The sequence below is a fragment of the Sinocyclocheilus grahami genome, unplaced genomic scaffold, assembly GCF_001515645.1.
Source record: "Sinocyclocheilus grahami isolate Dianchi unplaced genomic scaffold, SAMN03320097.WGS_v1.1 scaffold71.1, whole genome shotgun sequence".
In the NCBI taxonomy this organism is placed as follows: domain Eukaryota; kingdom Metazoa; phylum Chordata; class Actinopteri; order Cypriniformes; family Cyprinidae; genus Sinocyclocheilus; species Sinocyclocheilus grahami.
In genome coordinates this window covers 172,533-172,951 of record NW_015505250.1, presented here as the reverse complement: position 1 = coordinate 172,951, position 419 = coordinate 172,533, and the positions used below count along the sequence as shown (strand labels likewise).

Below are 419 nucleotides of genomic sequence, written 5' to 3'. Positions count from 1 at the left end.
AAGAAATAAGGTGTAGCTTTTATTCTCGCTGTAGTATTGTTGACGCTGCAGCCATGTCGTGAAGAGCTGTGTGCTTCGTTGTGAAAGCGAAACTACTTTGTTTGGTCTTCCAAAAGAGGACGATATCCGCTTCGTCATGCCTAGAGCTGATCTGTGCTGGTCGCTGAGGGAATACTTCAACGTTCACCGTGGACAAAGCGGAGTCCACGTCACATGTGGTTGCCGCTTATTCGTCGCATCCGCCGGGTGCACCGTTCTCGACTCCGCCGCCTCAGCTCACTCTATCCGGCCTCAGCGCATGCTAAGCCGGGGCTTCGGCTCACACTAGGCCACTGTGTTTTTCATTGTGAAAGTGAAACTACTTTGTTTGGTCTTCCAAAAGAGGACACGACTACAAATCAGTGGTTAAGTTGTATTTA

At 49.6% G+C, this 419-nt stretch overlaps 1 protein-coding gene across 1 annotated transcript in view; it reads left to right on the top strand.

The window, feature by feature from the left end:
• LOC107585477 (decaprenyl-diphosphate synthase subunit 2-like) overlaps positions 1 to 419 on the top strand; it is a 33,849-nt gene that overhangs the window by 550 nt on the left and 32,880 nt on the right. The gene's annotated exons all lie outside the window — the stretch shown is intronic.